The sequence below is a fragment of the Ursus americanus genome, chromosome 11, assembly GCF_024610735.1.
Source record: "Ursus americanus isolate L20-20 chromosome 11, mUrsAme1.1.p, whole genome shotgun sequence".
NCBI lineage: Eukaryota > Metazoa > Chordata > Mammalia > Carnivora > Ursidae > Ursus > Ursus americanus.
This window is the reverse complement of record NC_142137.1, coordinates 6861813-6883816: the sequence shown is the minus strand read 5'-3', so window position 1 is coordinate 6883816 and position 22004 is coordinate 6861813.

Below are 22004 nucleotides of genomic sequence, written 5' to 3'. Positions count from 1 at the left end.
TTCCAGTGGGACTTGAAGTTTAATGATGAGCAACAAAGTTCCTTGATTTGGGGAGTTTAGATTTATGGACCTGCTTGTCTGTATATGGTATTGTTAAAAACTTACTGCACTGGACTGAACACATCTAGGTTCTAGACCCTGCTGTGCAAATTATTGTGGGAACTTGGTTGTGATTTGATTATTTAAGATTTAAAGATTTTTGAAATTCTGTTTAGTTTCTAAGAAATTGTGAGCTTCTCCAACAGACTTTTTCTTTGCTAATTTCCTCTTTGCTTTTCTTCCCCCACATCCCTCACTTTTTGTCATGCCCTCTGGCTGTCACTACTTAGGGCCTTAATGAAAGTTTGGAGGACCTAGTAAATGATTTCTAGCTGGAAACTCAGAATGTCCAAATTCTGCTGTCTAAAAACCCCTTCTTTCTGTGAATTTCTCAAGGGAAAATTATAAAAAGAAACTGAATACTTAAAAACAATTATTAAGGATGCTTATTTCCCAAATTGTAACGTAGTATCTTTTGCATTCCTGAATATGGTTTAGATCTGAGGTCCTTTCTCCACTTAAACCTGGATCTTAAATCCTGTTTCAGTTAAGTACCTAAAGATGAAACAATTAATGTGTCTAAGTGCTCCTGATAGAAAGAGAAGAGAAAGCAAGCAAAGTGATTTTATTTTTCTATTGTGGAATTTAGCATCAACTCAGTTTAAAGAGTTAGGATGACTTTTGAACAAATAGCAACCTTGCCCACAAGTAACTCCTGTCTGATCAGTGTTCTGAAATCTGATTCCACCAGGTAAGAGTTTCATTCTCTTGGGAAAAGTGGGAGTGGTCCAGATATCTTTGCATCCCTTACTATTAATCCTGCTCAAATCCTGTGAAATGTAGAACTTAAGTAAAATTAGTGGTCTGTGTGCTTCTATAATGGCCAAGTGAGCTTCTATGAGACTGACCCTCCCACTGACAAGTGTCATCTTTGGGAAAAACACAAAGATCAACCACACGAAGACACTGGAGAACAAACAAAGCAGGCAGATTCTGAAGGGAAGTTAGCATTTGGGCAAAAGGAATGATAGGAGAGTTTCCTGAATTTTATGGATTATTGATTGAGGGCAGACTCTAGTCAATGCTACATGAGGTGACTAAAACCCTTACGGAAAACTTGTGACCCTGTTGCTTAGAAGAAAGATTTCATGACAACCAAAAACCATTGAAAAGCAAGAGTAGAATTGTAGAAAAGCAAGAACCAGAGAGAGAGGAAACAAATTCAAACCTCTGACTGATCCCTGAATCCCACATGGGCACTTAAGGATTAAAAATGCTCAATAAGCTTTGAGCTCCTATTCAAGACACAGAACTTACAGTTTTAGTCCAACCAAGTTGACTGACTTCTAAACCAAAAATAATCAACACTTATCAGAGGACTATAACAGAACTCAGTCTCCAGAATTTAACATTAACAATGTCGGAGTACAATTCAAGAGCTCTTTTCAGACACAAGAAAATGTGTACCATTCTCAAAAGAAAAGACAATCAGTGGACACTGACCTCATGTTGGTAATAACAAACAAGCATTTAAAAATAGCTCTTATAACTATGCTCAATGACATAATGGAAAATACCCTCAAAATTATCAAAGAGAGAAATTATCAGCAGAGAAATAAACATTTTTATAAAAAGCCAAATTCCCAAACTGAAGTATATGATGCCTGGGTTAAAAAAATTTATTAGACAGACCTAACAGTAGAAGAAAGAGTTGGTGAATTTGAAGATTGAAGTAAAAAGATTTATGTCAGTACACTTAACTTGCTTACAGAATTTACTATAATCTTATATCTTTATCACCAAGCCATGACTTAAAATCTTTGCAGAACTAGTATTAGCTCCAGTGCCTTACCTAGAGAATATGCCCTGTCATTCATCTGTAAGGAGAACAGTGAATCAAAAGAAATTTAGTGCAGTCAGCATAAACCAATTAACTAATCAACTAGAGGTTGATATCTATTTCTCCTTATTGTAAAATCACTTACATTCTTTTAGGATTTTAATAATTAACAGCTTTAATTGGCATGGATGTTCATAAAATCCAAGCATTTTCCAATTAAAACCCCCTATAATACTTAATTTTTAGCTCTTGGGGTGTTTTACAATAATGAATCCCAGGGAATAACAGTAGCTGAACTTTATTGATCACTTACATCATGTATTCCTCAGAGCAATTTTAAGAGGTAGTTATTTTAATACCATTTTTAGAAATGAAGAAACTGAGACTTTGTAACTTTGTAATGTTGCTTTTCATATATTGGCACATAGCTGGTAAATTATGATGGGATTTAAACCCGGGCTCTGAAGCCAAAGGCCATGTGCCTCTCCATGCCTTACCTGTTTTGTAATCAGAGTAGTCACAGTAGCAATAATGAGACTCTACAAGCTTAATACACATGAATTAAAGCTGTGTCTTTAATTACAAAGGATTCTAACCTTTGTCAGTTATTTAAATTTAAGCTATGCCAGTATTTTTCAAAAGAGAAACATTCAATGAAGTGTGGCTAATAAGTATAAAAACTACTTGTCTTCATAATGTTTTTATGTTGTTTCACTGTGAACTGATCAGAATAAACAAGAGATTCTTGAACATTTTATCATCTCCAGGTTATCTACAATGATGCTTTTTCTGATGTTAGGGCTACAAAATATATTAATTATGATGATTAATTCACAGTGTATATTGAAAATGCAAAGTAACTGATAAGGATTTTATGTTATACTAAATTTTAATTAAAAATAGGTAATGGGGTCCTTATATGCATTTGTGAAAAGATCTTTAAGACTGCTTTGGTTTACTCATTCAAAAATATTTTAATTTTATGTTACAATAATTCATGGTATGTTTTAAAAAGTCAATAGTCTGTAAAATGCAGTAAATACCAGTGGTATTCTCTCCTTTTTTTCCCGCCTCTCGTCTTACTTTCTAAAAGTCACTCCCTTTAACTCTTTTTAGCTATTTTCCATGGCATTAATCTATTTTTTCTGAATAATGTAGTTATTTTGTTATTTTCTAAATTTATTGAAAACATGGTCTATTGAACTTAGCCCATCTGTGGAGAAGGGCTATTTGTGTGTGGTTGTTTGGGTGAGATAATAAGCCTCTAAAAAGACAGATTATACAAATATTAGCCAGGATGCAGAGGAACTGGAACTCACACACTGCTGGTGGGATATAAAATGGTACAACTGCCTTGGAAAAAAATTTGGCAGTTTCTTAAAAAGCTAAAAGTATACGTACCATGTGATCCAGCAATTCCTTGCCTGGATATTTACCCAAGAGAAAGGAAAGCATATGTTCATACAAAGACTATACATGAAGGTTCATAGCAGCTTTATTTGCAGTAGCCCCCAACTGGAAAGAGTCCAGATGTCTGTCACTGAGTGACTGGAAACAAATTGTGGTATATCCACATGAAGAAATAGTACTCAGTAATAAAAAGAAATGAGCTACTGATACAGACTACACTGTGGCTGACTCTGAGGTATTTACGTTGAGTGAAAGGATGTAGGCAAAAAAAAAGAACATACTTTAGAATTCCATTTATGTAGAATTCTAGGAGATGCCAACTATTTAGAGTCGACAGAAAACAAATCATTGGTTGCCTGGGAATTGGAAGGAGGAAAAGGAGGGAGGGATTACAAAGGGACATGAGAAGATTTGGGGGGATGGGGAATATGTTCATTATCTTGATTGTGGGATTAGTTCCATGACCGTATGGATTATGTCAAAATTTACCAAACTGTAGTCTTCACAAATATGTCATTATTTGTGAAGTATACCTCAATAAAACTTTTGAAACTTATTTCAAAATCTCTCAAAATATCTCAAATTGCGCGCAGCCTGAAAAATTTGCACTAGCTGTGTCTATCTATAACTACTAAGTTGCTTTTTCCAGAATCATTTTCATCTCATTCTTAGTTATTGTCACACTTTCTGAATTATATTCAAATGCAAGCTAACATTTGGTTAACTTTCTGAGCTTTTATGCTGAGCAGTATGCTTAGGTGCTTTCACTTGCATTATATTATTATTCATGTCTGAATATGTACATTTAACTTAGCCTTTACCTTTTTAATGCTCTGCTAACATTGGACCTTAACTATCCCGTACAGGGCTTTCATTCCTGCCTCCAGGTCTGTGCTCAAGCTCTCTCTGCATAGACATTCTACTCTGTCCTGGTTTCCAGGCGTTTTTAGTAGTAGTAGTATTTTATTAAAGACCTAGCAGAAGTCCTTACTCCTCTAAGAAGCATAATCATATTACTCTCACAATTAATTACTTTTTTCCCTATTTAACATGGTCTGCCTAGTATTAGTGCCATTGGTGTGTATATGTGAAGTTCTCTATCCTATTATGCTATAAACGCTGGAGGGAAGGATTGTTTCTCATTACTCTTCATATTTCCACCCAGTCCTTGAATGTGGGGGACACTAAACACATATCTGTGGGATTGAATTTCTACTTTGAAAGGACCTCTACCACTATCTGCTATCTTTTGCGTTCTATCTGCAAGGATCCCTCACCCTTCTAAGACTGTGTTTCATGGAATTTAAAATAAAGAGCAAATTTTAAAATAAATTTTTAAGGTTAGTTTCTTGATTTCATCTTCTGCTTTCTCCAATTTTTTGTTAAACCTGAATATGTGAAGACAATTTTTAGTTTCCAAAGAATCCTAAGGCATGTATTACATGTAAAATATTTCTTCAACAATCTTACGGGGGCCACAGAAACTCATGTGGCACCAGACAGTGCTTTTGTTTGCTGCCATTATGTTCTCTGAAATGTGGCTTTCACATCAGGACACCTCAGGGCAATTCTCAATATCGGGATTTACTGGGCTGTCCTTCTAACTTTTGTTCTACAATGTGTTTCTTTCAAATTCATTTCCCCCTGACCCTTTGGCGACTTTTGCAGTTCAAATAAGGGTGAAGAATAGGAGCCTTACACGTTGTAAGAGTTAAATAAATGTTTAAATCATGAATGAATGTTGGTTTTTATGCAGAAAACCATTGCCATCTAGAGAAATTTCATTCATTGCCTAGAATGTTAAAGTGAAAGAATCAAATCAAAATCAAGTCAAATTATGTTTTGGGATATGTTTTTAGTTTAGATCCAGAATCAGAGACTCTGTTTTCAAGGCTTCCATCAAAATTCACCATCTTTGGTGTCCACATTGGAAATGTGCTCATTTCCTGGGTGACTGTATCATTAGTTTTGAGTAGAGTGTTAGATCAGAAATAAAAAGGAATCCCTACCTCCTCTCTCCACAACTCTAGACACATGTATCCAGCTTCCTACTTACATATCCACTTGGATGTCTAAAAGGCCTCTCAAACTTGATGTGTTCAGAACAGAGCTCCTAATCTGTCCCCCTCAAACCTGTTCCACCCACAATTTTCCCATCTCTATTGATGACCATTTCTCAGGCGACTGGCCTTGGAGTCAACCCTGAGTCCTCTTTTTGGCTGCCTCTCATCGGTTCTCACCCCCTTCCTGTTACTACCCACATCCAAGCTATCATGATATCTTGCCTGGATTATGGCACTTGCCTTTTAACAGGTTTCCTGTTTATCTCCCTTAGCCCCCAGAGTCTACTCTGTTTACTGCAGGCAGTATGATCCCTTTAAAATGTGCATCATATCAGGGCACGCCCCTGCTCAAACCCTGCAGATGGCTCCCCATCTCACTCAAGTCAGAGCCGAAGTCCCCTTGTGGCCCACAGGCCCGTCAAGGTCTCACTGCCCCCAACGCCCTCTGACCTCCTCTCCTATAACTCAACCCAGTCTGTCCTCCAGACTGACCTCTGCTTTTTTCTAACATGCCAGGGGTGCCCTACCTGAGAGCTTATGCTGTAGTTGTTTCCTTTGCCCAGAACATTCCTTTACCTATGTCTGCTTGGCTAATTTTCTTACCTGTTTGGGTCACCCCACACTCCCCATCCTACTTGTCCTACTCTACTCTTTTTCCCTTTGCCTTTACTTCAGTTTATTGTTTATTGTCTATCTTTTTCTACTAGAGTATAAGAACCACAGATCAGGAATCTTTGCTTCATTAACAGATATACCCAAAGTTCCTAGAGTCATGTGTGACACATAGGGGGTGCACAACAAATATTTGTTGAAAGAATGAATTGAGTGCATTATCTTAGAAAAAAATACAGAGCGGGATCTATTAGTGTCTAGAGAATAGCACAAAAAACAAAAAATTATAGCTAAATCGACATTAAAGAATTAAAGTTAGATCTAACCGGTGTTCCAAACTATAGAATAAATATAATAAATATAATGCCAGGATAGTGTGATAGCAGGCAAAAGATAATTAGGCAAAGTTAGAGACTTGTGTTCCACTTGGGAAAGCTTAAGGTTTTGCTAGGTATTTGAGGTATTCCAGAGCTCCAGGTCTGCTGAGCATGTAGGATTTCTTAGTCCCAGTTTCTTCTTGATGTGTCATAGACATGGGCTTTTGGAGACAATCATCTCCAAGCAGGGCAGGCAAATATGTCTGTTCTACAATTTGCCATTGTTTTTACTCACCATCACTTTATGGAATAGACTTTCAGGAATAACAGAAAATTGCTTTTATTGATCTTTCCTTAGCTTTCACTCTGTTAATAGGAACATATTATGGGATACCTTGCATGCATTAGTTGTAGCCCTTGGTTTATTGTCATATACAGAATCTGTACCTCAATTTTATTGCAAGGGTCTGGAAAGGCAGGGAAATTTGTCAATCAGACATGTGCTGAAGGTCTTACTAGGAAAATCCTAATTTATGGAAGTGGCACTAGATCTAGCATGTCAAAGTAAACTTAATGTTAAAGCAAAGACCATTTTGTCTCCACTTATTTTTATCTTTCCTATTCTGTATGGGCAGCCCTTGATAAACAGTTGTGCTACCAGGAGAGTCAAAGTCTATAGTGGCTTATTAATTCTATATGTTGGAGGTGGAATAGAGCAGACTTTGTGTGTTCCCGAGCTCTCAGGTCATGAAAATCATATCAGAGCTATTAAAATGCAGCTTCATTTCTTCCATCTCATGAAGTAGGCTTATAACATCTAACAAATTGAAGGACTCCCTCTCTGTTGGAATTCTCTTATTTAATAATGTTGCAAATGTTGGGGTACCATATAGAATGCTTGATGGTTTACATGCTAGATTTTAACTGTTAACCCATCTTCTAAGTTCATAAATGACCTTAAGGTAGACAGCAAGAATTTGTTCTGCATTTCCCAAAGCTTTGCTATTAGGCATACCCCATATAAAATATCCCATGAATGCACAGATTTGGAAATTACTGAGCTAAATTTAAATCCATTAATTTGTTGTAAAATTTCATAGACTCTTCAGGAATCTTCCAAAGATAGAATACAGATAGCAAAACTCTTTACACTTATTTGACCAGAGAACCACTCTTTAAAAAAATAATTGGCAATGTAATAATAGTGTTAAAAATAGACATTTTGTAAAAAAAAAAAAAAAAGACATTTGTCTTTACTGTGAATGCTGTCTCCCTCTGAAATAAAGGACAAAACACACTTCTAAGAAAAAACTCAAATAATTTATGATCTTATGATGTTTTGAATTCACATATATTTCATACATAACATCTGTTTTTAAAGAATATTTTTAATAATTAGAGAAAAATCTATATTTTTAAATATGATTCAGTTATCTCACTATTAATATAGATAATAACTGTGCTATGCATTGGTGGTCAGTAAGAAGAAATAGTATGCACAGGATAAGTAAGCTATTGGTCAATAACACATACATATTGAAGGAAAATTTCCAGTGACTGGCATGTCTTGTACTATAGTTTGGGAAACAATTTATTAGATGATTGATCCAAAACACTAATGCTTTACATTTCTTGTTGAAAGGAAACAAAAACTGTGCTGTGTAAAGGGATGATAGTAAAAACTTTAGTGAATAGTAGAGCAAGACACTGGATAATGAAGATGGACAGTAGTCTTCTAGTGTATTCCCCTCCTATCAACCCTGCTTCCCATCCCAGATGTCGCCAGGAAAAAAAGCCTAGGACTTTCACTTCAAAAACAAAGAAAATGGAAAAAAAAAAGCAGAAAGGATTTCCAAATAATGGAAATCAGTAGTGACTCTGATCAGCCTTCAAGTCAATGCCCTGAAACAAGAGATTGCAATGAAAGCATATCCTGCAGGAATATTTACTAGTCAAGGACATGTAACAGTTGAACATTTTGTTTTTCACATATGTAAGTTAGGGATGGTCATTTGAGACATAAAAGAGTTGATTTACCAAATAATCCTAATGTAGTTCTTTTATGCAATAATTGTGCCTAGTAGATTTAACATATATTTTATTTTAAAAAAATTGATTTCCACACTACTATTAAGGAGCTAATCATTTGTGTAAAGTTAAATGTACCTTTGTCCAAAGACTGAATGGGAAGTAAAGAAAACAAAGGCATTATAAAGTACTCTCAGATTTATGGGGAAGAAAAACTTTGGGTGAGAGGTTGGTTTGCTGCGATGTTGCAGTGTAGGGACTATGGAAGATATGACTACTTTGGTTTAATGAAGCTTGAGAGGCAATAGTTTTGAGATTCTTTTACAATGTCTGTGGGACCCCTACTGTGAAAATGGCAGGACAATATGGAAACTGGAAAGTCCAAGTAATCATAACTGGAAAGAACAGAACCCAGCAGCTGGTAAAGGCTATTGCAACACATTCATTTGGCAATGGAAGCAGAATGGGAAACAAAGGAAGTCCTTTATTTGCTGGCAGTCTTTATATGCTGTTGCTGAGTAACAGGTTACACATTTCCAGTCACTCTGAAAAGGATGAGCCTTGCCAATACCATTAGGAGGGCTCACCATATGCTAAGAAGCCACCAGGGAAAGTAAAACATAACTAAACAACCAACACCCCATTTGTTTAAAGAAATCTTTTAGACACTCCATCTCCATTGAGAATGCAGAGTAGAGAAATGTCAGAAACCACTACCGATGTCAGTTCCTGAAGCATGATCTTTGCTCCTGGCATAAAGTAGGAAAAGAAAAATACCAGAATTTTTTCAAACATGATTTTCATAAATATGCATTTGTCATTACTTTGTAACAACAATAACAACAAAAGAATATTTAATTACTTACCTACCCTTCAAGTTTGGATTTTTGTGATTGAAAGAGCACCTATGAAAGCTCATTCAATCACAGGGTTGTTTTTCTTTTGGCTGGCATATGGGGGAGAATCAAGGCTGGGAGATATTAATTGCAAGAGAGGGGATGGATGCAGGTTAAAAATAAATTTGACTATATTCATCATTAGTATTAAAACCCAAAACTATTTTTTGACTTATAATGAGATGAACAGTGCCACTGCATGTGAATTCTATTCTACATGTAAATTTTATCTACATAGAATTTGATTCCATAAGATTTGATTAAGAACAGTGATCAGGGGCGCCTGGGTGACTCAGTTGTTTAAGCCTCTGCCTTCAGCTCAGGTCATGATCCCAGGGTCCCAGAATCGAACCCCCCATCAGGCTTCCAGCTCAGTGGGGAGTCTGCATCTCCCTCTCCCTTTGCCTCTCCCCCTGCTTGTGCTCTCTCTCTCTCAAATGAATAAACAAAATCTTAAAAAAAAAACCCCAACACTTAACTTTACAAAAAAAAAAAGAACAAAAAAAAATAATAATTTAAAAAAAGGGGCGCCTGGGTAGCGCAGTCGTTAAGCGTCTGCCTTCGGCTCAGGGCGTGATCCTGGCGATCTGGGATCGAGTCCCACATCGGGCTCCTCCGCTAGGAGCCTGCTTCTTCCTCTCCCACTCCCCCTGCTTGTGTTCCCTCTCTCCTGGCTGTCTCTCTGTCACATAAATAAATAAAATCTTTAAAAAATAAAAAATAAATAAAAATAAAATTAAAAAAAAGAACAGTGATCAGTCATAACACAAATAATGATTGTAGGAAAGTAAAGACTAGGGAAATTTCTTAGTCACAAATAAAGAATGGCGGGGGGGAGCCTGGGTGGCTCAGTCATTAAGCATCTGCCTTCTGCTCAGGGCGTGATTCCAGGGTCCTGGGATCAAGCCCCATATGGGGCTCCCTGCTCTGCTGGGAAGCCTGCTTCTTCCTCTCCCACTCCCCCTGCTTGTGTTCCCTCTCTCCCTGTCTCTGTCTCTGTCAAGTAAATAAATAAAATCTTTTTTAAAAATTAAAAAAAAAAACAAATAAAGAATGGGAAACTGACTTTACCTTTCTTCAGTGAGAAAGATCATTATTTCCAATGAGTTTTTTTTTCTTTTCAGTTATGTAGAATTCAGCAGATGTTCCTTGATTCTCTTTCCCAATGAACCAAGGGTTGCATTTCTACTTTTCCTCCTTGAAGTCCTTTTTTCTTTTGGTGCTGGCCCCATATCTTGCCTTATCCTCCTATGATATCCATATATTTGTTGCCTTGTTTGATTCAATCTCCAGTTTCTCATCATTCTTTTCCCTGGAGAATTTGTTCCAGAATCTGCTGGGCTTTCTGACATCTCTCATTTCTTTTAAAGTTGCTGTGGTGTCTCCATTTGAAATGACATACTTCACCCTTCCACTTAAATAGATGTCCAGTCTCGATTTCACAGTGATCAAGCATCCCATATTCCAACCCTTAAAGTTCTCATAGAATAGAGTTGGATAAAAAGAAAAGGTGGGGGATAAGCTGATACAATTACAAGCCAGGAAACTTTTTAAGGACACTTTCATGACACTGTCTTTGTTCGTGTAACAAATGAAACTAGTATTTATTTGAAGATAGTGGTGTGTTGGTAAATATTTAACAAGTGGTCCTCCAAGGCAGGAGAGAGGAAGGATGCGAAATCTGTAAGCATATCAGTGCAGGGACTAACATGAGACACCTCCATGACCCTGAGAGTGAGTGTGTCCCTTAAGTTTTGTGCCTACTCTTGGCCCTGATGTGAATATATGCTTATGTAAGCTTATTATGGATTTAACTGATACAAAGAGTGCATAGCACACAGTTTACAAAAAAAATATATGCTATATTTTTATTGTAAATTTCAAATAGCCAATGAATTCTTACATAATACTTTTGTTGATTTTTAAGTAAAAATTTTATTTTGAAATAATTTTAGACTCACAAGAAATTGCAAAACTAGTACAGTGAGTTCTCGGGTACCCTTCACTCAGCTTCTCTCAATGATCATTTGGTGCTTTTGATTGTGAAACCTTGATACAGTCCAACACTGAAGAGAGCCCTTCTAAGAAGGCAAGCCTACACCCAGGTGACTGACTTGGTAACCTGAGGTCCCAGCTTCAGACCTGAAAACAGCTCTGTAGCCCTGAGGGCTCAGCTTCCCCCACCCCCAATTTGTCCTTGGTACCGTCACCAGCAACCATACACGAAAAAACCTAGGAGGAGTCAAGCACATGTGTTACAGCCATACAGACCTCAGTCCTGGCTGTGTACTCTGAGGTGGCCCCTGGACCAGCTCCAGCTTCTCTCATCTCTTGGAGGCAAGTCGAGTCCACCAAACTCTTTCAGACTGTAGATTCTGAAAGGACCCTGTAACTTTGCTCTTAACCCTCCCAGGCACACTCCACCAGCAGTCCTGCCAGTATAAGGACCAGTGGGAGATACTTCTGCTCCTCAGGATATCCTGAAACAGTCTTATTCTTAGCTTCAGCCTCAACAGTCATGGTCAGGACACAGTCCAGTCTGCCCAGGGAACTGCTCATTCATGCCTTAAGAGCCAGGCTGCAGACCTCAATCGTGGCTATAAAACCTCAAACAGCCTCTCAGCTATGGTCTGGGGCCAGCTCTGCCAACCCAGGAGCCTATCCAGTGATCAGGCAGGATCCCACCTTACACTAATGAAAAACATTTTATCTTTTCTTTTTTTAAAGTAATTTTTAAAAAAGATTTTATTTATTTATTTGACAGAGAGAGAGAGCACAAGCAGGAGGAGTAGCAGAGGGAGAGGGAGAAGCAGGCTCTCCGCCGATCAGGGAGCCTGATGTGGGGTTCGATCCCAGCATCCTGGGATCATGACCTGAGCCGAAGGCAGATGCCTACCTGACTAAGCCACCCAGGCACCTCACATTTTATTTTTTCAAAGTAAATATATATGCCCTCAACAGAGAAGGACCTAAGTATTTAAGGCAAATATTAACAGAACTGAAGAAATAGACAGCAAAATAATAATAATAGAGGACTTCAATACCCAACTTTCAACATTGAATATATCATCCAGGGAGAAAATTAAAAAGGAAATGGCCTGAATAATGCTATAGACCAAATGGACTTAAGAGATATATACAGAACATTCCATCCAACAACACCCAAATACATATTCTTTTTAAGTGCACACAGAATATTCTCTAGGACAGATTTTATGTAGGGCCACAAAACAAGCTTTAACAAATATAGAGATTGAAATCAGAAGAGTCCTCTGTGAGGCATGCCATCACTCTTAACCCCATAAAAGCAGAACCCCAGGCCATGCGCTCACAATCTTCCTCCCCCATGACCTTTCTATGTGGTCTCAAGTGTGCCATATGCTTTCCAGGACCTGTGAGTAACAAACTGTTTTTCCCCAAAGTTTTCTGATGGTTATTGCCAAAGGACATCTTGCAATCACAATAAACACAAGGGCTGTTCCAGTCACAACATTGGTTATTGATGGGTTGAGACCAGAGAGAAACATTTGTAAATAACATATTTTTCCAAATTTCCTTTCCAAATATTTGTTCTAAACATAAAGGCATATAATTAATTCATATATTATCCCAAAGATATTGCTAAATTTCATTTATCTATAGATTCTTCAGAATTTTCAATATAAGCGATGATGTTATGTGTGAGTAATGATAGTAATTTTTAATCCTTATAACTTTATTTCTTTGTGTAATCTTACTGTATTGGCTAGAACATCCAATACAGTACTGAGAAGTAATGGTAATAGACATTACCTCATACTCAACTGCAGAGGGGAACTTCCAACCTTTATTGAAGGAGATTTTCTTGTTTTTTTTTTTGTTGTTGTTGTTTGTTTTTTAGATAGGCTTCTATTTGTATTTGTTGAGGGTTTTTTTTTTAATCATGAGTGAGTTTTGATTTTGTCAATTTTTTTGCATCTATTTCATGATTATGTGCTTTTCTCATTTATTCTGTTAATTCTAATAATAGTCTGTTTATTTCTTTTATTTTGTAATATGAATTACATTGATTTTCTTATGTTTACTTTATTAAGGATCAATTTACATAAAAAATGCATTCATTTTAAGTATATTTTGATGAGTTCTGACAAATTTATACCCCTATGTAACAAACACCATAATCGAGATGTAGACAGTTTCTTTCATTTTTCCTTTTTCCTGTCATTTTCCTTCCAGCTGAGCCCTAAGCAATCACTGAGCTCCTTTCTGTCACTGTAGAGGAGATTTATCTTTTCTGGAGTTTCATGTGATGGAATTATATGATATGTACTCTTTTGTGTCTGGCATCTTTTGACTAGAATAATGTTTTTGAAATTCATCCTTTTTGTTGCCTATATCAGCAGTTCATTCTCTTTTTGTATATGGATGATAATTTCTTGTATAAATATAGCACAGTTTATCACTTACCTGTTGATGAATGTTCGCAGTTTTGAGCTATTGTGAGAAATTATGGTTTCCAAAGCAACAACAATTCAGCCTGGCTGTTTACAGAACTATCAGTAACATAAAAATGGTTCTTATGTCATACACCTAAAATTAATATAATTTTTTATGTTAATTATACTTCAACTTTATATATGCATATATATATAAGTGGTTCTTAATGCATAGTCCCTAGAATGATACTGCTAGAATTTAAATATTCCATAGGGGCAGGGATTGAGGGCAGGGATTACAGTCTGTTCTGTTCATTGTGTATCCTAAATACATAATAGTTGTACATAATAGGTGTACTTATAACATAATAGGTGCACATTAAATATTGGGTGAATTAATGAAATTACTTTGAAGAATTTTGAATTTTTTTCTTGTCTCAAATTTATGTTTTGTCTCAAAGTTAAATTAGTGCACTTTATTTTATAATTTTAAAAGTAAAAATATAAGTGTTTAGAATTGAATATATAATGAGAATCAGACACTCGGTCTTAATTTTTTTTATGGGAGGGCCGGAGATGAAAGTTTTTAATTTCAATATTCCTAGGTTAAGACTTTTCATGATTAATTAACTTTCTAAATGTCATTGATTTATTGAAATCAGTTTTTTTTTTTTATTATTGTCAATGTAATCTCTCTGGGCCAGAGTACTTTCAAGTCCACATGTGTTTACCTTCTTGGACATTTTATGTTCTCTTACTATTTTATGTATTATCAGATAGGAAAAATATCTAAAGTCTTAGCTTATAGCAAATGTACTTACAGTTTACAAAGGTATAAAGATAAAAATCAGAAACAGGAATAGAAAGAAGAGATAGGGTCTATTCAATTTATCTTTAAGCCATTATCTGATTTCTACATACTTCCTTGGTTCAGGATGTACAATGTTAGAGTTTGGGTTTGTTTTTTTTTTAAGATTTTATTTATTTGTCAGAGAGAGAGGGAGTACAAGCAGGGGGAGCAGCAGGCAGAGGGAGAAGCAGGCTCCCCTCTGAACAAGGAGACCAATGCGGAACTCGATCCCAGGACCCTGGGATTATGACCTGAGCCGAAGGGAGACGGTTAACCAACTGAGCCACCCAGGTGTCCCCAAAGTTAGAGTTTTAAACAGATGCTGTTCATATGAGATATAATGATTTTCCTCAGGTGATACAAATTGGTTGGAAATGCATTGTAACATATTTTCATTTTATTATGTGTGCATGAGTGTGTGGGTGGGTTGTGGTCTTAGGAAAATAGTTAAAGGGAAATTCTTTCTTTAGATTTGATTTGATTGAATAAGTGTTCATTGAATTTATAATTAAACTTCTAATTTTGAGATAATTGTAGATTCATATATGGTTGTAAAAAAAAATAATCTTGTGTACCCTCACCAAGATTCCACCAATAGTAACATCTTGAAAAACCATAGTACAATATAAGTCAGGATATTGACATCGATACAGTCAAGATAGAAACATTTACATCACCACCAAGATCCCTCATGTCCCTCTTTTATAGCCACAACCACTCCCCTCTAACTCCTACCCCTCCTTATCCCTAGTAACCACTAATTTGTTCTCCAATTCTATAGTCTTGTCATTTCGTGAATGTTACATGAATAGAATGACACAGTATGTAACCTTTTGAGACTGGCTTTTTCCAGTTAGCATAATTTTCTAGAGATTCAACTGAGTTGTTGCAGGTGTCAGTAGTTCATTTCTTTTGATGCCAACTAGAATTCTGTGGTATGATTGTAAATAGCTTAACCATTCACACATTGAAGAATATCTAAATTATTTCAGGTTTTGGTTGTTATAAATAAACCTGCTATAAACATTGGTATACAGATTTTTGTATGAACATAAATCTTCATTTCTCCGGGCTAAATTCCCAGAAGTGTAATTGCATATGACAGTTGCATGTTTAGTTTTTAAAGAGATTGCCAAACCATTTTCCAGAAGAGCTGTACCATTTTATATTTCCACTAGAAATGTATAAATGATACAATTTCTCTACATCCTCACTAGCACTGAAGTCACTATTTTTTTTTTAATTTTTAAAAAAGTTTTTATTTATTTGACAGAGAGAGAAAGAGCACAATTAGGGGGAGCAACAGGCAGGGGAGAGGGAGAAACAGGATTCCCTCCGAGCAGGGAGTCCCATGTGGGGCTCAATCCCAGGACTCTGGGATCATGACCTGAGCTGAAGGCAGACACTTAATGACTGAGCCACCCAGGTGCCCCCGAAGTCACTATTTTTTATTTTAACCATTCTAATAGGTATGTAGTAGTATCTCATTGCAGTTTTAATTTATAATTCCCTAATAGTTAATGATATTGAACATCTTTTCACATGCTTATTTGTAATCTTTGTATCTTCTTTGATGAAATGGCTCTTCATGTCATTTGCCCATGTCTAATTGGACTGTCGCCTTTTTCCCACTTTTTGAGTTTTGTGAGCTTGTTAATTTCAAATTTCAATTTTTTAATGCATATTAGAAAGTAATTGACTTTTGTATATTATCCTTGTATCCTGTGACCTTGAAACAATTACTTATTAGTTCCAGGAGTTTCGTTCTGTTTTTTTAGGGGGGAGGGTCCATGTGATTTTCTATATAGGCAAACATGTCACCTGTAAATAGAGAACTACAAACTGTTTGACAGTTTATATGACATCAGACAGTAGTATATTTTGCTTCAACTGTCAATAAAACTGCAAACAGTTTTATTTCTTCTTTCTCAACATTTTATTCATTATTTCATTATTCTTATCTTATTATGCTGAGCTAGGACTTTCATTATGATGTAGAAGAGGTGTGGAAGGAAAGGCCATCCTTGCCCTGTTAATGATCTCAGGAAGACAGTCTGGTTTCCCACGATTAAATAGGATAGCTATAGGGTTTTGTGATGTTCTTCATGAAGCTGAAGGATTCCATTCCACCCCCTTCCTAAAAGCTCTTTTTTTTTTTAAAATAATGAATGGGTGTTGTATTTTACCACATACATTTTTGCATCAATTGATTTAATCATATGATTTTTGCTTTTTTAGCCTCTTGATGAGGTGGAATAAATGAATTGATTTTTAAATATTGAACTAGACTCACATATTTGGAATAAATAACACTTAGTTGTGCTGTATAATTCTTTTTATGTATTTTAGGTTACATTAGCTATAATTTTGAAAAAGATTTTGCATCCTTGTTCATGAAAGACATTGGTCGGTAGTTTTCCTTTTTGTAACATTTTAGCCAGTTTCAGTGTTAGGAAAATACTGGCTCCATAGAATGAGTTCAGAAGTGTTACCTTTGCTTCTATCTTCTGTAAGAGATTATAGAGAATTTTTATCACTTATTCTTTAAATGTTTTATAGAAATTGCCAGTGAAATCAAAGAACCTGATACTTTGTTTTGGGGAAAGCAATTATTGATTCAATTTCTTTATTAGATGCAGGTATAGTCAGATTGTCCATTTCTCCTTTGTCAATGTTGGTAGTTTATGTCTTTCAAGGAATTAGTCCATTTCATCTGAGTTATCAAGGTTGTGGGCATAGTGTTGTTCACAGTATTCCTTTATTACCCTCTTAATGTGTTTTTTTTCCTCCTAAGGTTTTTTTTTTTTTTAATGAGATCTGTAGTGATGACCTCTGTTTCATTTCTGATATTGGTAATTTGTGTCCTCTATCAACCCAAGACATTGAAGCAAGACAAGAAAGGGAAATAAAAGATACAAATTAGGAAGGAGGAAATAAAGTTGTTCATATCTGCAGATGACATGATTGTCTACATAGAAAATACCAAGGAATCTACAAAAAATCTCTGAGAACTAATAAATGAGTTCAGCAAGGTCATAGGATAGGGATAATTATGCAAAAACCAACAGCATTTCTATATACTAGTAGTGAAAACATAGTCACTGAAACTGAAAATACAATACCACTTACATTTGCGCAATAGAATAGCAAAGAAACGTTTAGGTAAATCTGACAAAACCTGGATAGGACTTGCCCACTGAAAACTACATCAGAAAGTTTTATATTTTATTTCAATTGTGAAACGTATTTTTTTAAAACTCAGGAAATGAAAAAAAACCTATTGTATTTACCTATATTTTTGCTACCTTTTCTTTCTTCCTTCTTGATGTTCCAAGGTTCCTTATTATATTTTTTTCCTTTCTGTATATAAAACTTGTTACCATTCTTTTGTGTTGATGCTTATGGCTGATTTTCCTGTTTTCCCTTATTGGAGAATATCTTGCTTTCTCCTTCATTCATAGAATATTCATAGAATGGAAAATATTCATAGAATATTTTGCTGGTTATAGGATTCTGAGTTGACTTCTTTTCTTTCAGCACTTGAATAATACTGTACCACTTCCTTTCAGTCTTCATGGTCTCCGATAAGAAATCTGCTGATTTTCAAATTGTTTTCCCTTATAGGTAAGGTATTTTCCTCTGGCTGTCAAGATTTTTTTCTTTGTCTTTAGTTTTCAGAAGTTTAATTATGATATGTTGTGGGAATTGATTTCTTTGAGTTTATCCTGTTCAGGATTTTCTCAGCTTCTTGAATCTGTACATTCGTATCCATTGCAAATTTTCAGAAGTTTTCAGCAATTATTTGAGTATTTTTTCAGTTCACTCTCTTCTGGATCTCCAGTGACACAAATATTAGATCTTTTATTATAGTCCCACAGATGTCTGAAGCTCTATTCATTTTGTTTTTCAGTTTATTTGTTCTCTATTGTTCTGATTGAGTAATTTTTATTGTTCTAACTTCTAGTTTACTGATTCCTCTATATTCTCCAGAACACATTTGCTGTTGAGCCTTCCCATTGTACTTTTAATTTCAGTTATTTTATTTTTGCATTCTAAAATTTCCATTTAACTCTTCTTTATATCTCCTCTTTCTTTTTTTTCTCTCAGCTTTACTGAAGTATAATTGCTTTATAACTATCTTCTCCTTTTTTATTGAGATTTTCTATATCCTTGCTGAAACTTTCTTTTTTTTTTCATTTGTTTTACATGTGTTTGTAATTGCTCACTGAAGCATTTTATCCTGGCTACTATGAAATGTTTGTCAGATAATTCTAATAGCTATGTCATTTTGGTGTTGGCATCTATTAATTGCCTTTTTATTTTTATTACTTATTTGTTTTAATTAATTGCCTTTCAAATTCAGTTTGAGATTTTCCTGGCTTTTGGTGTCATGATTGGTTCTTTACTGAAACCCGGACTATTGGGGTATAATGTTGTGAGAGCCTGGATCTTCAATAAGGCTCTTGTTTCAGCTGGAAATTTCTGATACTACTGTGGCAGGGGAACATGAACTTTATTGCTGCCAAGTGGAAGTAGAAGTATATCCTTACTGCTGAGTAGGATTGGGAGTTCCAGATTCCTGTGTGATCTTCACTGACAGTGCAGTAGGGGTGGTTTTATTACTGTATGCCGAGATGAAAGCCCTGTTTCTCAACTTGCCCTCTTCTGACACAACAGCAGCAGGAATGAAGGTGTCTTGTTACTGTTGAGAGGCAGGCTGTGGAAGTTCTGGATCCCTTTTGGACTTCTCTGACATCACACTGGCAGGGATGTTGGGGAGACTTGTCACAGCCTTGCAGAGGTGGAAGTCTAGGTTTCCCATTTGGTTTTTATTGGTCTGGATGGGGATGGAGCCACAGTTTATTCTGTGGTATTCAGCTAGAGTGGGCAATTATTGTTTAAAAGATTTCTCTGTAGCTAGGCTGTCCTTTACTTGGTCCTTGGACTAGAGAGAACAACTTTTTTTAAAAAAGATTTTATGTATTTATTTGACAGAGAAAGAGAGAGAGAGAGAGGGAGAGCACTAGCAGGGGGAGTGGGAGAGGGAGAAACAGGTTTCCTGCTGAGCAGGGAGCCTGATTCAGAGCTCAATACCACAACACTGGGATCATGACCTGAGCTGAAGGCAGGCATTTAACTGACTGAGCCACCCAGGCACCCAGAGAACAACTTTTTATTCGGGCTTTTTAGTCTGCATTTATGGGTTATTAGCTTTTGTAGCTTCATGTCTGGGATATTATGAGGCAAAAAGAAAACCCCAGGGAACCCACTACCATGTGGTTCCTAAGATCCTGAGGTCCCTAGCCAGTCTGCCTTCTTCTTACCCCTTTTATAGTGTCTTAAATGTATATCTAGGGTTTTCATTTGTACTCACTGAGAGTAATAGGGAAGAGATGCCTACTCCATCTTCCTGGGAGCAGAAGTCTCCACTCAGTTTTGACTCTGAAAAGCACCTGTGCTTGGGGAGTGTAGAGATGAGATAAATTATGGCTAATGTACATAAATGCTTTGCTGTCTTGTTGGCATGCTACCTTTTAAACACCCAAGTGTTACCCATGGCAAGTTATACTCTATGCTATAACTGAAGTCTGGGTGATGTAAGATCAAAGTAATGTTTCTTAAAATTGAAAGCCTTTAGCTAAGGTAGAGGAATCCCAGGCAGGGTTGTTCCTAAATTGTGTGAGGTCCTGGAGAAACACTTTTTGTAGGACCTCTGTCTTCACAAGCCATTCTATGTAAAATGTATTACAAAATTCATTAGTATGCGTAACATACAGGGACTTATCAATGAAGATTTAAAAAACTGAATATGTAAGAGATAGGTATTTATTTATTGTCCAATCAATACACATAAATATACTTTATAGTGTCTAAGTCCCTTATTCTTCTGTTTAAGTCCAGGAAACATCTTCTTTATTATCAAATCCTCCATTCTTGACTCATTTCATATCTTCCCACTTTAAGAAAAAGTGAACAATAATTTGTTTCTGTTCATGGTAAATTTTTCCATTTAGAATTTTATTGTGCAAATACAGAACACATCTTCCAATTCTGTCTTCTCTTGAACTATTTAGGCTATAATAACTAAACGTCTAGACTGTGGTCTATTTCAGTATTGATCACACTGCTACCATTCACACACTACCAATGAGGAGGATAGGTAAGGATCTTGCTGTAGAGTGAGAAGAGCAATCTCATTTGCAATGTTGGCCTCAGCATGCCATCACTGTATTGATCAGTGGCTAAAAAGACCATTAGTTGGAAAGGCCCATAGGCTTTGCAGAGCAATGGTTTTGAAAGCCCTTGAAGGAGATAGGAGTAGTTACCTCGAGGGCTGACTGACCAGTGGCTTGGAGCCTCTAGAGGGGATGAGGTGACTGTCTATGGTGCTAGTGGCAGGAGATGCATGGTGTAAAGAATGCCTGCTTCGACCTTTACCACCCTTTGGTACTGTAGACAGGAGGTAGCACTGTGGTTGGAACGTGGACAAATGATAGTCAAAACATAAGTCCACACACATGGCTCAGTCCAAAGTGTTAGCAGTAGACTAGTTATGAACCAGAACTATGAACTCATCCTGTGTCTCCTGTGAGTGAGAGTTATCCAAATCATCGTGCCAGGACTATTTTGATGCCTATTCTTTCATGACCCTGCAAAATAAGAACAATGCTGGATAATAAAAGCAATCTGCTTATCAGACTTCCTCCTGGAATTGGGGCCCAGCCATATGCGCCTGGGGCAACCCCACATGCCCATGTGTTAGAGCTTCTCAGGACATCTGCTTGACCTTCTGTGTAGGGTAGAAGGATAGACAGAGGTTTGGAGACAAAACAGGGTAATGAGACTCATGTGGTTCCAAGTTAAGGATTAGGACACCCTTGTCAAATAGCATTGTTGGTCAGTCCCAGGCACTAGAGGGGATTCAGAACATTCTGAAGTGAGGGGATCCCCTGAGGTGCTTACCTGTGTCTAAGGGCAGAATTGATGCCACGTTTCAGTCCTGCTTCACTCCTGACAAGCTGCATGTTTTTGGACAAGTTACTGAAAATCGTTAGATCTCTTTCTCATCATCTGTAAGGTAAAGTAATTGACTCAATGAGCAGTGATATGTAGTCCAAAGTCTCTAAAATCCTATACATTGTGGTAAAGTAGAAATAACAAAGCATAGGTAAAATTAGTATAGGCATGAAGACATTTTCAGAAAGAAAAATAATAAATTAATTTTAAAACTCCCAAACTTCCTGGTACTTAAAATTAAACTGAGTCTTAATTCCAATTAGTCAGTTCTGGTTTTGGGTCCCTCATCCCTGGGCTAAGTGAAGGTGAGGAGGAGGTTGTAGAATGAACACTCCAGAAGCTGGGTTTGGGAGATTCCTTCCCTCGACACATGACGTTGTACACAGGGAGAATCTGCTGTTGGCAGATTATACATCCAACTTTGTGCTGAATTTAAGCACAGGGTCAAAGAGACAGACCCCCAATTTACTTGGAATTTTCCTGAAGTAGGGAATAAAGCCCTAAGACTTAAATTACA